Source organism: Myxocyprinus asiaticus, chromosome 7 (genome assembly GCF_019703515.2).
Source record: "Myxocyprinus asiaticus isolate MX2 ecotype Aquarium Trade chromosome 7, UBuf_Myxa_2, whole genome shotgun sequence".
Taxonomy (NCBI): domain Eukaryota; kingdom Metazoa; phylum Chordata; class Actinopteri; order Cypriniformes; family Catostomidae; genus Myxocyprinus; species Myxocyprinus asiaticus.
The window spans coordinates 29,097,212-29,113,908 of NC_059350.1; positions in this window are offsets into that span (position 1 = coordinate 29,097,212).

Consider the following 16,697-nt stretch of genomic DNA (forward strand, 5'->3'; position numbering starts at 1 on the left):
GGTAACCATGAGGACTTAAAAGCACATTGGGAATTGAGCATTCCAAATTGGGAGAAAAAGGGGGAAAAATCTACACTCACACACAAAAAAGAAAAAATCTGCACTGTCTTGACATTATTCAAAATTTTTTTTTGAAGCAATTCAGGTTGGGATATTATAACATAATAGGGATATTTCAAAGTCTGTTAAAAGGGACACACTTCCTTCCACCAGTTGGTGGTGCTACAACCGTGACCCACAATAGCCTCTGATGTGTGTGCAAACTTTCAAGAGTTTTCACGCATTTTATGTACCCCAAAAGTACTGAAAACCTTGAAAAGAATAATAATAATAATAATAATAATAAAAATAATAATAATAATAATCCTTAGAAGAACAATAGACTCTCAATACTTTCAGTGCTTGGGCCCTAAAAATAATAATAATCCTTAGAAGAACAATAGGGCCTCTGCACTTTCAGTGCTTGGACCCTAATAATAATAACTGTGAAAAAAACATTCCAAAAACAATAGGGCTTTAGCACCTCCAGTGCAGGCCTCTTGTCCTGCACCTTTGGTGCTCAGGCCCTAATAATAAAAATAAAAATAATAATAATCCTTAGAAGAACAATAGGGTCTTCGCACTTTCAGTGCTTGGGCCCTAATAAGAATCTTTAGAAGAACAATAGGGTCTTCGCACTTTCAGTGCTTGGGCCCTAATAAGAATCTTTAGAAGAACAATAGGGTCTTCGCACTTTCAGTGCTTGGGCCCTAATAAGAATCTTTAGAAGAACAATAGGGCCTCGCATTTTCAGTGCTTGGGCCCTAATAATCCTTAGAAGAACAATAGGGTCTTCACACTTTCAGTGCTTGGGCCCTTATAATAATAACAATCCTTAGAAGAACAATCTATCTATCTATCTATCTATCTATCTATCTATCTATCTATCTATCTATCTATCTATCTATCAATTTTTAATTGTAATTAAAAAATTTTTGCTAACTGATTCATTTGACATTTTTGCTATAACTGAATATAATTATTAATTGAAAAATATGTAGCTCTAAAGACTATATTGTAATTAAGTTATTTATCCATAAACTGGATTTAAATTAACAAATGTAATTCATGGCATTAGGTGTTAAGATAGACTAAGTAGATTTTAATATGAGCACAGAAGTCATTTAGGCTTGTAATTTCATTGCAATTCTGTTGTTTAATTTTTTTTCTCTGTGCACTGTCAAAATAAATGAAGTACATTAACTTTGAGTCTGCATTCATTATTCATATGCACAACTGTTTAAATAGCCTCTAAATTAATGCTGGGCAAATGAGGACATAGGTTAGAATACTGCATGTTCGCCCATAGAATAATTATTCAAAGCATAAATTACCAACCGGTTACCAACAAACAACTATTTGTCATGGTTCCGGTTTGTCTCACAAGTGGAGCCAGCATGCCGTTCCCTTGGAAACGCTGATAGATCTCGGGGAGATGCTGATCACAGCAATGATTTACTTGCCCGTTACCATCTGCTTCACTCTGATTGTACTCCCTGCTTATTCCTTGTGTCACCTCGTTATTTGCCAGTTTATTGTTCACTGTCATGTTAACTGTGCTCTCTTGTGTAGTTGAAGCATGCTCGTGTGTCTGTTGGTTGCCCCTCTGTAGAGGTGTGTTTACCTTCCTGTTTGCTGTCACCCTTGCCAGTTCTGTGCCCAGTTCATGTGGAGGAGGATTCCTTGGTCTCTGCCTGCATCTCGGGGACAATATCATCTGGGCATTGCTTCGCAACACACCAGCTTCAATGGACTCTCTTTGGATTGTTCCTGACTTCCACAAAGCACACACTTATAATATGAACACACCTTTCACTAGCCCATTGCGGCTCACTGGATTTCAGCCTTCTGTCAGGTGCGCCTTATCTTGACATTAAGAACTTAGTTAATAAAACCATTGAACCGTCATCTCTGATTTTGGGTCCTTTGTCCCCCCATGACACTATTGATCCACGACCTTGCCACAACATCATCATGACGGACTGGCACCATTCCAAAGTTAAGTTGTGGCAACGAATACAGGAATTTCACTTTTCCGGTTGTCACAATGTAATCTGTTACATTACCACAACTAAAGTTTAGTCATCAAATTACGGTGTAGATAGGAAATGGCCATGTAATTTGGCTAGCTGGAATTACAAAATGGCTGAATTTGTTGCTGCTTTTCTTAAAATTTGCAATACAATTTGCTGCATTTTTTGGGGTTGTTTTGCAGTGAAAACTCACAAATCATCATTATATACCTCTGTAATTGCGTTAATTACATTTTAAATGCAGTTACATGTAAATATTTTAGTGCATAATAACTAAATATGCAGTTTGCCAAAAAAAAATAAAAAAAAATAAAAAAATGCACACAAAAATAGCATACATTTCGGTGAAAGCTGTGGAAATTATTTTTGTATTATAATTTTCTGCCTCAGAGAATACAGTAAAACTTATCTAAGTTTAAATTAGACATACAATAAATCTGTAAGCTAAAAACACAAATGAGGATTCAATAATTAGGCCTGTTGCCATTATTACATTGTCTGATATTTAAATCCGGTATATGGCCATATACCAACAAATACAAATAGAGTTCATATATTTGAGCATTTATGTACACATTTAAATTCCACAAATGTTTAAAAAAACGTTACATATATGAAAATTGTCATTTTTGTCATATTGTCATATTCTGTATATTGCATATATCTACTGATATAATTGACATTTTTATATCAGTAAAAACATTTATGAACACTTACTTTCAGCATACAAGTGTTCAGCATATATTGCCATTTTCAGATTCGTAGCCTACTGTATTAATAGCACTTCAAATTCTAATCACATTTTATTACACAACTAATGGGGATTTTAAGTGAATGTTAGGGATTCTTTGTATAAATGTGGGTTTTTGTATCTCATTCTCAGCATGCAATGTGAAGATTAAATGCTAGCATTGATGTATGTGTGCTGTCTGTGGTCCCGTGAAAGTTTAGAAGGATTTTGATAGTGAATGCACAACATGGAGGAGACGCTACACTGTTATTATGGAGATGATACAAACGGCAGCTGTGCATTTGGTTGTTGCGACTGCTTCAGGCTTTTCAAGCATTTGTTTGGCCGCTGTCAAACATGAAGGAAAGCGATGGGACATAATACATTTGATAACTTTATCTCTGTGTGTGCTTTTGTCGGTCATGATATATTGTATGTCAGTGGAGAAGTACACCAATCAGCGCTGGTATAAAAGAGTCTGGCTGGGTGGTCTAGTGGTAACTAATTCACCCATTGCATAAGAGGTTAAACGTTCTAATCCGTCCATATAAAACTATATGTTTTAATTAACAAAGATTGCATCTGCACCTCAGTGGATGTATATACTGAGTGGGGACACATTTGTTTGCATTTTTCTTTGGGATTCAATTGGAAAATAGTGCAAACTCATGAACTCGCAGCCACAAGAAGCGCTCACCACCCATTCTTGACTGAGAAGTGTTAGGTTGGGAATCATTCAATAATGGAGCTTGGCTGCCCTCTATTGAACATTTCTGGTAATTGCCACTCAGAACTAGGTTAGACATATGGCTTTGATTTTCTAGTATTTTAACACTTCTGTTGATATTTTTATTATATTTTATTTATATAAAAAATAAAAAGTTTGTGCAGTACATTTTCATTCAATAAACTTAGACTTCTATAGCTTTTTATTTCACTTTAAAAACTGCTTTCACTTGCAATTGCAACAGTATTTAAGATATCAAATATCCCTTTAAAATTTTACATCAGCAGTGTCTTGACATTATTTTAAAGAATGTCTTGGCATAATATTGCCTAAGTTCACATGAATCTCCTAGGAGGAGAATCTCCATGTTTGTAGTCTCCATGTTTGTAGTAAATCCTCCCCCATTGGGCAGGATCTACTTTGAAGGCTCTCCACTTGGTTGGAAACACCATGTGACGTATTTTTCCAATTAAAAATATCCCCCCCTCTCTTGGGGCAAGGTGTGGTCTCCGCGGTGTCCTCCCCTTGGGAGGGACACCCCCCGACTAGACCTGGCGGCCCAGTCGGATAATCCCCCTTCTGTTTTAGGGAGTGGAAAAAGAGAAGGAGAAAAGAGGCCACGACTGGGTTAAGCCTGTCTCTGTCTTTGGGTAGTCGACTTGTCCCCAAAAGGGCCATTTGACACTCATAACTGTGTTGGGGGAGGTTACGTGTCGACCTGGTGTGCTGGCTATGAGGCACACAGCAAGTCTGCCCACCACACACCGCCAGTTCACGTAACACCGTTCAGCCTTGTGGCGTTTTGTATAGGGACCCCTAGTGTCACTACATCGACACCAACGTCGAGTGAGTGACAGATAGGGAACGTCATGGTTACTGGTGTAACCTCCGTTCCCTGATGGAGGGAACGAGACGTTGGTCCCTCCTGCCACAACGCTGAACTACCCGCTGAAATGGCCGGACCTTATATCGGCTCCTCAGCGTAAAACCTGAATGAGTGGTTGCATACCAGCTCCTTTTATACCCGTATGTCCGGGGGAGTGGCATGCAAATACCACTCGCCAATTTTCATTGGCCTTTTATCAAAGACCAGAGGTGTCTCGGGCTCCCAAGAGTGACCCCTAGTGTCACTACATCGACACCAACATCTCGTTCCCTCAATCAGGGAACAGAGGTTACACCAGTAACCATGAGATTTCATTGTTATGTCAACGATACCCAACTTTATATTTCTTCTAAACCCAACGAAAATTCACAATTCTCCAAATTAGCCGAGTTTATCAATGAAATCAAAGATTGGATGGCCAGAAACTTCCTTCCACTCAATTACGACAAAACAGAGGTACTAATAATAGGACCAAAAACCTCAATAATAAGCAGCTAAAATATCATTTGAGTTACAAATGACTGTGGATGTACTGTTATGTCATCTTCTACAGCAAAGAAATTAGGTGTTATATTTGATACCAATCTGTCCTTTGAAAAACAAATTTCCAATGTTTGTAGAACAGCATTCTTCCACCTCAGAAATATTGCTAAGTTACGACACATGCTCTCTGTTGCTGATGCCGAAAAACTAATTCATGCGTTCATGATCTCAAGACTAGATTATTGTAATGCCTAACTGTGAACTTTGTGGCCTCTTTGAATCAGAAACCTTTGTGAGGTCTCCCAGCGAATGCCTGCATTGGTGGAAAGAATTTTTCCAAGAACTATACAATCACGATCCACCTCAAGGACCACCAGCAGAGCCACCACCTATCAACCCACCAGTGAATCCATTCCTCGATGACGAGCCTACAGTTGACGAAGTGAAAACCGCCGTCAGATCACTGAAGAACGGAAAGGCACCCGAAGTCGATCAGGTCACCGCCGAGGCGATCAAGGCAGGAGGAGATGTCCTGCTGCACCGACTTCATGCACTCTTGTAACTTATCTAGCACTCCGAACAAATACCATCTGCTTGGAAAAATGCCATGATAGTGCCAATACTGAAGAAAGGCGATAATCAGGAGTGCAAAAACTACCGTGGCATCAGCCTCCTGTCCATTACCAGCAAAGCTTTTATGAAGATCATACAATCCAGGCTGCAGAAACATCGTGAACAGACCAGTCGAGAAGAACATGTGGGATTTAGGCCGAACCGTGGATGCTGTGATGCATTCGTCAACTGATGGAAGAAAGGATTAGATGTGGGAAGCATACCATCATTGGTACGCTTTATAGGCTTCAAGTCTGCGTTCGACTGTGTCCACTGGCCAGCCCTATGGAGAGCATTGGAGACCGAGCATGTCCCCGACAAGATCATTCGACTCCTGAAAAGTCAGAGGAGTTTCCCATCCAAACCGGAGTCTGCCAAGGAGATGTCGGCTCTCCTCTGCTCTTCAACACCGTGATTGATGCTGTCATGAGAAAAGCATTCAAGGAAAGGCATGGAGTTCAGTGTGATGAGAACACTTACGTGACCAATTTGATGTTTGCCGACGACAGCGCGATCTTCGCCGATACCGATGTCGAAGCTACTGACATTCTTTCTAGCATCGCCCGCATCACCGAACCGTATGGCCTCAAAATCAACGCAGACAAGACCAAAGTTTTAACAACGGATGGGTCGCTGGCCAATGTCCACCTCGACGGAGCCCAGATCGAACAGGTTCATAAATTCAAGTACCTAGGATCCATGGTGTAGGAGAAGAAAGTGATGTCTTCAACTGATATCCATGGCAGAATCAGCCAAGCAACCACGGCATTCATTTCACTCAAATGGTGCCTATGGAAAAGGGCCAACATCTTCGTTAAGACCAAAATACGCCTTTTATACAGGTCAGAAACATGATCCTTAGTATCTCCCTCCGCGACCGCATCCGAAATGAAACCATCCAAATAAGATGCGACCACCAGGCAACGGTAGAGGAAGCAATCCAACTAAGAAGACTGAGATGGTTCAGGCACATCTGCAGAATGAGCATCACCAGGAAACCGTACCAGCTTCTCTGGCAAAAACGTCCAAGAGCAGTGCCCAAGAAGAGATGGTCAAAACAAATTGAAGAAGACCTGAAAAACCGGCGGTCCACCGTCTGTGATGCCAAGGCAATTGCCATGGATCGAAAAGCATGGGAAAGTGTTCTGAGTGAAGTCTGAAATCCAGCGGCACCCACAGTAGCGTATGGGCTCCGGAGGAAACCCCGTCCTATCGTTGACTAGGGATCAAAGAAGAAAAGAAAAGAAGAATGCATTACTGGGAGGATGTCCAGCAAGTTCAATAAAAAAAAAACTTCAATTGGTTCAAAATGCAGCTGCCAGAGTGCTGACTACAACCAAGAAATATGATCATATTAGCTCAATTTTTGTCATTGTTACATTAGCTACCTGTTAAATTTCATATTAATTTTAAGATTTTGTTAGCTACATACAAAGCTTTGAATGGTCTAGCTCCACAGTACTTAAGTGACCCTCTGACATACTATATTCTGTCATGTTCATTACGATCACAAAATTCTGGCTTGTTAATAATTCCAAGAATATCAAAATCCACAAAAAGAGGGTAGATCCTTTTCATATTTTGCTCCTAAACTATGGAATAGTCTCCCTAACACTGTTCGGGATGCAGACACACTCACTCAGTTTAAGCCTAGACTAAAGACTCATCTATTTAGCCAGGCATACACCTAATTTATCCATCAACTCACAATTAGGCTGCTTTAGTTAGGACCAGAAACATCTATCATGATCTACAACACTGCATAAAATTGAATGGCATCTACGCTAATATTATTCTATTTGTTTCCATGTCTCAACCTCGGGATTCATATCCCAAGGTTACCAGAGCCGGCCAGATCCAGCTCCGTTCCTGCTTGGTGTCGGACTCCACTGCTGTGTCGCTGAGTGATGATGACAAACTACAGCTGGTGCTAGCCAGACATCACTTCAGTCTTTTGACTTCAGAGGATGAACTGATGCCAACTCCAACTATAAGACATCAGATACTTCATATGTAACTGCCTGAACCTTGGACATAGGATGGACCCCACCAAACCTCACCGAAATAACCTGCCGTTTGACTGCGATGCACCACACTGATCTCTGCCTGCATCACCTTTGTATATTGATGGACTAAACTCTTGAAATGGAATACATAGACTATCTATTAATTGCCAACAAAAGCCTTCATCAGCCAACTAACAAAGGACAATGCATCTATGTGAACTGCAGTTAAACCAGGATGGACTTTAAAGACATTAGTCATTAATCTTAAAGTTCATAAAACACTGGAACTTAACGCTTACTTAATTACATTTTTTTTAAACCATGACTTGCACTGCACACAAATAACTAATAATGGCAATATATTCATGTTGTTTAGCCAGAGGGGAACTGGCCACACAGTGAGCCTGTTTTTTTTAACCAACATCTTATGGAGTTTTGTGTTCCTTGCCACAGTCGCCTTCAGCTTGCTCACAGGGATTCTAAATACAATTATTATTTAGTTATTTAATTATTTAATTTTTAATCAAATTACACAATGATCACTTGAAGTGTTTCAAATCAAATCAAATCAAAAATCACTTTTATTGTCACACAGTCATATACACAAGTGCAATGGTGTGTGAAATTCTTGGGTGCAGTTCCGATCAACATAGCAGTCGTGACAGTGATGAGACATATACCAATTTACAATAACATCAAATTACCACAGCACAATTTAAAGTCTAATATACACATAATTACACACAACAATATACAAATAATAACATACACTGTACAGTATACAATACGCACAATATAGATACACATTATTCAATAAAAATAAAAAAATAAAAAGTATATGTAGTATATATAGAATGTACAGTAGGTTGTATTGTACTGTATTGACATTCAGGCTGTCGGTTGATAGTGAGTTGTTAAGAGAGAATATATATAATAATAATATAATTTATGACAGTCCGGTGTGAGATATAAGAGTGCAGTGCAGTGCTGTGCTGATGTATTTTGATCGTGGGAGATCAAGAGTTCAAATGTCTGATTGCTTGGGGGAAGAAGCTATCATGGAGTTGGCTGGTGCGGGTCCTGATGCTGAGATATCGCCTGCCTGATGGTAGCAGTGAGAACAGCCCATGGCTCGGGTGGCTGGAGTCTCTGATGATCCTCCGAGCTTTATTCACACACCGCCTTGTATATATTTCCTGGAGGGAGGGAAGCTCACCTCCGATGATGTGTCTGGCAGTTCGCACCACCCTTTTCAGGGCTTTGCGGTTGTGGGCTGTGCTATTGCCATACCAGGCAGAGATGCAGCCAGTCAGGATGCTCTCTACAGTGCAGGTGTAGAACCGTGTGAGGATGTGGCGGTTCATTCCAAACTTCCTCAGCCGTCTCAGGAAGAAGAGGCGCTGATAAGCCTTCTTCACAATGACTTCAGTGTGGATGGACCATGTGAGTTTCTCAGTGATGTGGACACCCAGGAACTTGAAGCTACTGACTCTCTCCACTGGTGCTCCATTGATGGTGATGGGACTGTGTTCTCTGTCTTTTCTTCTGAAGTCCACCACAAGCTCCTTTGTCTTACTGACGTTGAGGGAGAGGTTGTGCTCCTGACACCAGTATGTTAGAGTGTGCACCTCCTCTCTGTAGGTTGTTTCATCTTTGTCAGTGATCAGACCTACCACCATCGTGTCATCAGCAAACTTAATGACGGCATTGGAGCTGTGTGTTGCCACACAGTCATGTGTGTACAAGGAATACAAGAGTGGGCTGAGAACACAGCCCTGTGGGGCTCCAGTGTTGAGGGTCAGTGATGAGGAGATGTTGCTGCCTATGGCATCATCAGCAGTGGCAATTTTAGGGGGTGGCCTGTGGTGGCCTGGGCTACCCCTGAAATCTCATTGGCCACTCTGTGGCCACCCCAGGACTGATTGGTAGTTCATCATGTTCATCAACACAAAAACGAAGAACCAATAGAAACACCTGTCAATCAAAGATGACATCTCAGGTCATTTGTTGATTTAGAGCCACACTGACCCAGGGTCAGTTTTATATTTCTGACCATTATAGTAGTGGAGGGACCGAAGCTGTGTGAGCTGATCTTTGATCAGTGGGGGGAGGGGCAGGCCGCGGGTGGCCAGGCAGGTGCCGCAGGTCGCGGGCAGCGGGCGCCAGGTATGGAGTATAATGGTCAGTCAGAAGCACGAAACTGACACGAGCTAGCGTCTACCTCCAACTTCCAATGAGTTGACGACGTCGATTTGTGGTCAAAAAGAAAGCTGTTATTTGAGAGGTATGTTCATCTAATCTAACGTTTAATTTATCCCAAATTTCCATGTGAATGTGAAAACATTTTTTCATTGTTACAGTAGCTAGGTTAAAGAGTAAGCTAGACCCTACACCACATTCAACATGTTATCTTTATATTGACATGAAATATTAAATGCCATGTTTTCTGATTTAATGACGGAGGTGTGTAAAGCATTTTACAGATGTATATGTTCAATAGCTGAAGTTATATATATGGCTAACCTGTGTGTTTGTGCTGTGACTGTAGTCTTTACATGAGTTATTTATGAGCTCTTTATGTGTATTATTGGTCAGTCAGACCGGCTTGTTTATGCTCCTCCGCGTTCCCGGAATTGAAAGCGGAGGTCCACACATTAAGTGCCACGCGAACATCGCTATTTATCCATGGCTTCTGGTTCGGATAGATCCATGTTGTTCTGGTCGGGACTACATCCTCCACGCAATTTTTGATGAAACACATTACGCTGTCAGCGTAAAGCTCGATGTCGTCATCAGAGGCAGACCGGAACATCTCCCAGTCCATGTGATCAAAACAGTCCTGTAGCATAGAGTCTGATTGGTCCGACCAGCACTGGATTGTTCTGAGGGTGGGTGCTTCCTGTTTCAGTTTCTGCCTGTAAGCGGGCAGAAGCAGAATGGAAGAGTGGTCCGATTTGCCAAATGGTGGGTGGGGGAGGGATTTGTAGCCATCCCGGAAGGGACAGCAGCAATGGTCCAAATCCCGGTCCCCTCGTGTGTTGAAACTAATGTGCTGGTGGTATTTTGGTGCGACTGATTTGAAACTGGCTTTATGGAAGTCCCCGGTCACAATGAACGCGGCCTCAGGGTGCGCGGTTTCCTGCTCACTTATTCTCCCATACAGTTCCTTGATTGCCTGGTCTGTGTCGGCTTGTGGGTGGATGTACACAGCTGTGATAATGACCGCTGTGAATTCTCTCGGTAGCCAGAATGGTCGACACAGAAGCATGAGAAATTCCAGATCAGGAGAGCAGAAAGACTTGATAGAATGTACGTTCCTCTGAACACACCAGGATTTGTTGATCATAAAGCATACACCACCACCTCTGCTTTTACCTGAGAGGTCTTTCGCTCTGTCCGCTCGGTGCACGGAGAACCCCGCATACGGCTTTACATAAACGCCGTATGCTGTCACGCGTTAAGTTAACGCGCGTTATTTTAGCGCCGCACGTAACTTAATTAGCGCATTAATTTATGTATATAACTCTTCCTCTGTCGTGTTTGAGGGATCTACGGCAAGTGTGTTATGTACAGGAGCAAATGAATGCGCTAATTAAGTTACGTGAGGTGCTAAAATAACGCGCGTTAACTTAACGTGTGACGCATACGGCGTTTATGTAACGCCTAACGCCGTTTACTTAACGCCTTACGGCGTTTAGAAAACGACGTTTCAAAGCTTAATACGGCTATACAAAACCCGTGAATGCTGACCCTCTTGGCTTTCCATATTACATAAACGCCGTACGCCGTCACGCGTTAAGTTAACGCGTGTTATTTTAGCTCCTCACGTAACTTAATTAGCGCATTTATTTGCTTATGTACATAACTCCTCCTCTATCGCGTTTGAGGGATCTGGCAAGTCAGAGGATTCAAATCATTAACAGCAACGATTTATTTTGTTTCACTGTGCAAACACACATTAAATGACTGCACCTGACTTTTGTTGACACATAATCCACGACCTGATGTCCTTCTGTCATCACTTAATAGCTAAGGATTTTGTCTCCGCTGTTCAAAACTGTTTATTCAACTACTCACACAGAATTTGACTCATGGTTTGAGTTCAGTTTTAACAGCTAGGTGACTAACTAAACTGGCTATTGGTTTTCACAAACTTTGCAAGCTAACTAAAATAGCAAATTCTTTCAAAACGTGAAAAACATTCTTAGTGATTCCAAATTCCTGAATAGTTGAGTATGTGTTGCAAGTATTGGAAAAGCATTGATGTACTCATTCTCATAACTATTTTTACATTTTCAGAATTGAAACCATGCATAGGAGTCTGGAGTGGACAAGGGGTTGGTTTATAAATGCTCAGGCTGCAGATTAAACGACATCACACTGAAATGAAACTCATTCAAAGATTAAAATAAAAATGCTTTTTTTTGTTGTTGTTGTTGAGGTTGTTCTGAATAGTAATTATTGAGACAATCATAATATAATTCAAAAATCATATAGTTAATGGAATAATTGTTTAGTTTACTTTGCTACTTACTCAATAATCTAAAACAAAGGATAGTAGAATAATATTTCTTCAGATGGATCTGGGTATCGACTGTCATTGGTTAGTGGATCACAAGGTGCACCATCTTATGCCATTACTCGGAGTCAGCTGTCATTTCAGAGGTCTTGAAGTTTTACAGTACCACAGATGGCAGATATTCTCCACACATCTTTATCTACAATCAAAAGACAATTAAGGTAAGTTGTGATTGTATTACATACACTGTAAAAAGTGGTAACCTGCAATGTTTACTTGCTCTTTACTCATGATCTAACCCATACAATTTGTTCTGTTGGTGTAACAATGTATTGAGGCTGATTCAGTCATGTTAAGTCATATTTTTGAGTTTAATAAAATGAATAAATTTTCATTTTACTACATGCACACAGGTTAACAATTTTTTGTCAGTAAAACAATATTTATACAACAGCTAGTTCCGGTCCTCTAATCTGATCCACACACTTGAATATTTAGTTTTTGCATCACATAAAATTGAAATAAAACAAAAGTTTACATTTCTCTTGTAAAATCATTTGAAAAGGGCAATCTTAAAATTTGCATTTTACTTATTACTGCCCTGATGAAGCTTTGATAGATATTTACCTACTGTATCTTACAGAAAACAAAATAACTGCATTTACACAAATTATCCTGTTCAAAGGTTTATATCCCTTTGATTCTTAATTTTGTGTGTTGCTTCCTTGATGATCAGTGACTGTTTGTCTTTTAAGATAGTTGTGTAAAAGTCCCTGATTTGTCCTGAGCATTGTATCTGACCACAAAAATCCTTAAGTTACTGCATATTCTTTGGTTTCCCAGCACCTTCTGCAAACTGTAGCTCTTCTCAAAAATTACTTGTCCACTAAAGACAATTAAGGCACTGAAACATAACTATTTCAAAATGTGCAAACATTCATTGATTCTCAGTAAGGCAACACACTACATTAAAAAACAAGTGGATGTCATCTGAGCTGTAGCCTTGTGGGCAATGCTCTGACATGGTGCAGATGAATCACAGGTGACCTGAGTTCAAATCCCAGCTTGTGAGGTCCTTTCCTGATTCCATGCCCACTCTTCTCCCATCATTTCCTGTCTCCTCTATACTTTCCCTGTCTAATATGTATTTGTGGGATTTACATACATATCTATTATGCAGCTTATAAAGGGCATTGCTACAGTACATTAAAATGTTATCTCATATCTCTAATATTTATATAAATTATGAAAGAGATGTGTAAACTTATGCTATTGACTGTAAATAAAATGTTTAGTACTTCTGGAAAAATACTTTTGAAATATTTTTTGACTATAGTCAAAGCAGTAGTCTAGAAACAAAAGTTTGATACTACAAAATAATGTTGGACAAATTTGTGAGGCAAAATTACATAACATAACATTTTAATTACATAAAAATACTTTGTGAAATAAACCCAGTCAATAGGAAGAATGAACACAAAGAATGTGTAGATTCATTCACAGAACTGTCTCAAAGGTGTGATCTTCCACAAAACAAATTCCAGCTGATATAAAACGAACAAACGAATCTTTAGTGAGCCGGCTGTTATGAGTTCAGCAGATGACGTAATCATTCCAATGTCACGTAAAAAAAAACTCAACAAAACAAACTACAGCCAGCAGGAGGAATAAGCATGAAGAACGAACAGATTAATCCACAGCTGTTCCAAAGGAGTGTTATTCAATAGAACAAGCTCTAGCCGCTAGGTGGAACCAATACAAAATAAACAAAACCGGCATCCCGGTTCCCCGGATGATCGCGTCAGTTCACTCGGAGGCTGCATAAAAGTATATACCATGACTTACACAATCTGTCACCTTTATAAAAGACATCCTTTGTGTGAGCATGTAGATAATTTGCGGTCATCCGTAGTGTCCACTCTCAATCTGTCCGGGAACTTCAATGCAAAAGTAATCTTTCATCAATGCAAAAGTTTCTTTAAGGAAAAGTGTTATTCACAAAACAAGCTCCAGCCGCTCGGCGGAGCCAACGCAAAAAACCCAAAATGTCGCCCAGCTTCCTCAAGAGTAAGTACAGCGAGTCAGACCCACTCACATGAGAAACATCCAATGGTTTACTCAGACATTGATTCTATAAAAGATATTGCCTGATTTGGACATGTAAATACTTTGCGACCGACCTTCGTTTCTATTCTCAGTTTGGCCGGAAATGTCAGAGCGAACGAGAACTTTTTCTGATGTAAGAGTTTCTTACATTCCTTGAACCGGTCACGTTTCTCTCTTGTGGTTCTTCCAAGAAAGCTTCCCTTTGCTCGCCTGGCGCAACACAAGATCTTTATCAGATGATCTCAGAAATCTGGCCAGAATCGGTCTGGGCCTGTCTCCCTCAGCAGATCTGTGAGCTGGGACTCTGTGAGCTTGCTCGATTTCCAGCTTGTGGCCTGTTATGTCGAGCAGACTCGGGGAAAAACTCGTTTAGGAATTTCACCATATCTCTGCCCTCCTCATGCTCAGGAATTCCAACAATTCGAACGTTATTCCTGCGGCTTCTATTTTCAAGATCTTCAAGCTTTTCAAGGAGATGTTCCAAATCAACTTTTGTCACGGGTGGATTAGCGGATAATTCCCTCTCCGAAGATTCCAGAAAATCGATTCTTTTTCAACATCAGTTACTCTTGTACCTAACTCAGAGAATTTTATTTCCATCGCCGTAATCGAACGACGTATTACAGCGAGATCGTCCAAGTCAGCAAGAATCTTCGTCAACATCACCGACATGTTGGACAACTGACGCTGGATTCCTTCTCCCGCCGCGCCATCCAAATCGAGTCTCTGGTCTGTAGGCCTGTCGGGGCTTTCATCCTGAACACGTAAGTGTCTCTTAATGTCTCCAGAGCCCGAGGATTTTGACTTCTTTGCCATGTTTTGCAACAAAGGGCAAATGTGTAACTGGGTGTATAACATTTCACCAGATTATAACATGAGAATAATCGAAAATTCAGCAAAGTGCGCAGAGCTCGTCGCTCACACGTCTGCTCCTTGCATGGCATCACCCGACCTCAGTAAAATTAAAATTTATTAATTTTCTTAAACTCAAAAATATGACTTAACATGACTGAATCAGCCTCAATACATTGTTACGCCAACAAAACAAATTTTATGGGTTAGATCATGAATAAAGAGCAAGTAAACATTGCAGGTTTCCACTTTTTACAGTGTATGTAATACAATCACAACTTACCTTAATCGTCTTTTGATTGTAGATAAAGATGTATGGAGAATATCTGCCATCTGTGGTACTTTAAAACTTCAAGACCTCTGAAATGACAGCTGACTCCGAGTAATGGCATAAGATGGTGTACCTTGTGATCCACTAACCAATGGCGGTTGATACCCAGATCCGTTTGAAGAAATATTATTCTGCTATGCTTTGTTTTAGACTATTGAGTAAGTAGCAAAGCAGACTAAACAATTATTCCATGAACTATATGATTTTTGAATGATACAGTTGTGCTCAAAAATTTGCATACCCTGGCAGAAATTGTGAAATTTTGGCATTGATTTTGAAAATATGACTGATCATGCAAAAAAACAAACTGTCTTTTATTTAAGGATGGTGATCATATGAAGCCATTTATTATCACATAGTTGTTTGGCTCCTTTTTAAATCATAATGGTAACAGAAATCACCCAAATGGCCCTGATCAAAAGTTTACATACCCTTGAGTGTTTGGCCTTGTTACAGACACACAAGGTGACACACACAGGTTTAAATGGCAATTAAAGGTTAATTTCCCACACCTGTGGCTTTTTAAATTGCAATTAGTGTCTGTGTATAAACAGTCAATGAGTTTGTTAGCCCTCAAGTGGATGCACTGAACAGGCTAGATACTGAGCCATGGGGAGCAGAAAAGAACTGTCAAAAGACCTGCGTAACAAGGAAATGGAACATTATAAAGATGGAAAAGGATATAAAAAGATATCCAAAGCCTTGAAAATGCCAGTCAGTACTGTTCAATCACTTATTAAGAAGTGGAAAATTCGGGGGCCTCGGTAGCTCAGTGGTAAAAGACGCTGGCTACCACCCCTGGAGTTTGCTAGTTCGCTAGTTTGAATCCCAGGGCATGCTGAGTGACACCAGCCAGGTCTCCTAAGCAACCAAATTGGCCTGGTTGCAAGGGAGGGTAGAGTCACATGGGGTAACCTCCTCATGGTCGCTATAATGTGGTTCGTTCTTGGTGGGGCGCATGGTGAGTTGACCGTGGTTGCCGCGGTGGATGGCGTGAAGCCTCCACACACGCTATGTCTCCATGGCTATGCGCTCAACATCAGCCATGTGATAAGATGCATGGGTTGGCGGTCTTAGACGCGGAGGCAGCTGGGATTCGTCCTCTGCCACCCAGATTGAGGCAAATCACTACATGATCACAAGGACTTAAAAGCACATTGGGAATTGGGCATTCCAAATTGGGTGAAAAAGAGGAAAAATTCAAAGTTGCATCACTTATCAAGAAGTGGAAAATTCGGGGATCTCTTGATACCAAGCCAAGATCAGGTAGACCAAGAAAGATTTCAGCCACAACTGCCAGAAGAATTGTTCGGGATACAAAGAAAACCCCACAGGTAACCTCAGGAGAAATACAGGCTGCTCTGGACGGTGTG